This window comes from Blennius ocellaris, assembly GCF_963422515.1.
Source record: "Blennius ocellaris genome assembly, chromosome: 14".
NCBI lineage: Eukaryota > Metazoa > Chordata > Actinopteri > Blenniiformes > Blenniidae > Blennius > Blennius ocellaris.
The window spans coordinates 25,570,113-25,573,551 of NC_137663.1; positions in this window are offsets into that span (position 1 = coordinate 25,570,113).

The window sequence follows — 3,439 nt, forward strand, 5'->3', positions numbered from 1 at the left end:
CGCCGAGGTCGTCTCGTTGATGGGGGGAGGGGGAGGGGCGGAAACACCAAGTGTTCCATTGCTGTGTTCTGATATAACGTATTTACGTAAACCAGAGTCGAGCTCTGAGACACTGGTCAGCTTCCGATTTCACTGTTCTTTTGTTGTCGTTGTTGTTTTTTAGGGTAGTCCAGAATCTGTTAAAGACTCATAGAGTCAATCCCTTCAGGCAAACACCTTCATGCCGTCTGACGGTAACCTGGGCGTTTCACCATCGGGGCAAAACACTCGTGTCAAAGAACTAAGAGGCGTAATATTTTGACATATTGAGGCCAGCCGACATGTGACCCAATGAAACTTCCTGCCGATGAAGCAGTTTGACGACGCGTTAGCCTGGCGTGTCAGAGACTTTCGGCAAAATCGTCCTTTTGTTGACTTGATATCGGGGTCGATGTTAAAATCTTGCGTTGTCACATGCAGCTACTCAAAGAGAAGCCAACCACTTGGAGCTAACTGACAAAGTTATGATTTTATATTTTTTTAAAGTATCGGAGTATCTTTAGTATCGGTAATTGCAAAAATAACATGAGGCAAAAGTTTTTATCGGTAAAAGCTCGACTGATTTTCACGAAATAATAATACTGAAGTCAAGTAGAGTTTATTTTTCCGACTCTCTTTCAGCTCATAACTTTCCTTAATTTTATTCCCAGCGTTTCCGAAGCAACTTGTCAATAATCCCGTAACCGCCGTCCTTTCCTTTCCCCAGAGAGCGGCACCGTCCTGATCGCCGGCGGCAACCGGACGGCGGTCCAGAACGAGCAGGTGGAGTTCCAGTGCCGGGCCGCGTCCTGGTTTCCTGCGCCGAGCGTCACCTGGACCCGGAACGGCAACGCCTTGCACTCCAGCCTGTTCAGCACCAACAGCACGCCGCAGGGGAACTCCGTCACCTCCGTCAGCGTCCTGAGGCTCCAGGCCGACAGCAGCGCCACCGTCCGGTGTCTGGCGACGGTTTCGGCGCTCCAGACGCCGATGTCCAGCTCGGTCTTCCTGGAAGTCGGTGAGGGAAGGGTTAAACACCAGGAAATAATGTTTGTTCTTTGGGATCCTGATGGGAAAGAGATATTACGATCTGCCCCCAGACATCGCTGGTTGTTATTATTCTTCAAGCCACTAGAGGGCAGCGTTGACATTTGACCCTGGCGAATTTCAATTTGATGATATTTGATATAAATTATATTTTTCTTCATTGGAAATTATTCCTCCGAATAACTGGTCTTTGTCTCGTCTCATGTCTGCGTCAGCCTTTGTTGGTTGTGGAGTTACAATGCGATGATTCGCTGTGACGTGGACAGTGGAGTTAGCATGCCCGGCCACTAGAGGGTGCTGTTGGTTGTTTGTGTAATGAAACCACACACACACACATGCAGCAGAAATCAACAATCGGAGATTATGGGCATTATGCACAGAAAACCAAGTTGGATCTTTATTACTGTGACTGTCAAAATAAAAGTCCTGGGAGAATATGAACTTTTTTTTTCGTTGTTCACTTGAAAAACTTTATGATTTTAAGAGTCATTTGAGCAACTTTACATCCGATAGGATTTGACTGGAGATTCCAAATATGATGACAAAGCAGAAATATATATATATATAAAAAAAAACAAACCACAAGGTTATTTTACATTCATGAAAAATAAGAAACGCACATCTTTTGGTTTTGTTTTATATGTTGTTTTTAGCAGGTTTAGCCATCTCGCCGTTTTTATTCATTTATTTTCTTTTTAGCTTTTAGCCGGTTTTGCTTTTGTATAATTTTTTTTAATCATACAAGTATTTTCGCTATTAACAAAAGCACATTTAGTTATTCTGACTGTTTCAGGCATTATTGATGCTTTAGCCACTTTCTAGGTTTTTAGTAGGTTTTATGAAATTTACCCGTTAAATCCTGTACATTTTTAGTTATTGGCTTGTTTCTCACACTGTTTTCAAAAGCGAGCGATCAGGTGACGCAGTGAAAATTCACCTGTGCTTTCGGAAAAATCTGCGGTTCTTTAATTTTAATGATCACGTTTGAATAATTGATTATCGTGCAACAAAATAAAAGTCCGGAATGTTCAAGTAACTCCCGAGCAATGAGCTGCTGCTCTCCTTCTGAAGAGTTTGGGTTGAAACTCGTAATATATTTCATAACTTTTAAAATATATAAAAGATATAAAGCCTCTTTGGGTTCACTCTTCTATCAGGACACGAACAGGCGGTGAGTTATTCTGTCTTTTCTCCCCACAGTCCAGGACTGGACGGTGCTGATCGCCGTGGTTACGTCCATCGGGGGCTTCGCTCTGCTGGTCCTTCTCATCATCCTCATCGTTTTCTGCCTCAGACGGAGGAAAGAAAGAAGTGAGGCGCTTCTTAAGTGTTCTTACAGATTCTGTGTTTGACAAGATTCACCACTTAACTCTGATTTTTTATTTTATTTTTTATCCTCTAGAGTCCGACTACAATGCCGAAATGATGTAAGACTCCAACAAAAACGTTAAACGTGCGATTAAGAGAGAATCTTCCAGTTTGTACTGATGTCGGTGTGTGACAGGCGGGCGAGGACGCAGAGCCAGCTCAGCGGCGTCCAACCTCCTGGACGGACGCGAGGGACGGTCAACGAGGCGTACGTCCAAGACGGAGACGCCAGTGAGACGACGAGACATTTTCAATATATGAGCTTTTTAAGCAGATATGAACACACGCGGGTCTGTTGGTGTAAAATGAGACAGTGATGTTATATATTACCTTGTTTAATATTTAATAGAAAAAAAACAATATATGAAAAAAAGCTCCAACGCAGGACTTCGCTTGTGTCTGGAGTTGCTTCATTATTTATTTAAACGCTTAAAGTTAAAACTGTGAATTCCCACTTTGGGGCTGCTCTCTATACTCCAGTTTAATTGATTCTATTCTCCAGAAAACAGCATTTTAGGACGGGAAAGTAGTGTCACAGGAAGTGAAAAGGGAAGAGGATTCATCATACCGCTAGTTTATATGTTGTGAAATAAATTGTCAGAGAGAATCGGTTGGAAAAAAACAAAAAAAACAGGCTTCAGTTCAGGCATTCGTCCAAAAACATGCTCTGGAAGTCCTCGCTGACTTTCACACTGAACTTTTGAAAATGCCAACTCATTTCTGGGTTTTAGGATTCAAAGTACAAAAAAAAAAAAGTGAAATACAGGAGAAAAATGTGACACAGCTCAGATGAATTATTTACCAAAGTGCACAATATGGCAGAAGCATTTCCGTTTATTCATCTTTATTCTAACTTAAAGCCTGTGTGATCCTGTAAGAAGTACGGTAAAGTCATAAAAAACTCTTAAAAACCAATCGGTTTGCGTGTTTCGCTAATGATCCAGTGGAAAAACTGCAGCGTTTCCAGTGTTTCTGCCGTTTCCATGGAAACGGACATTGTTTTCAA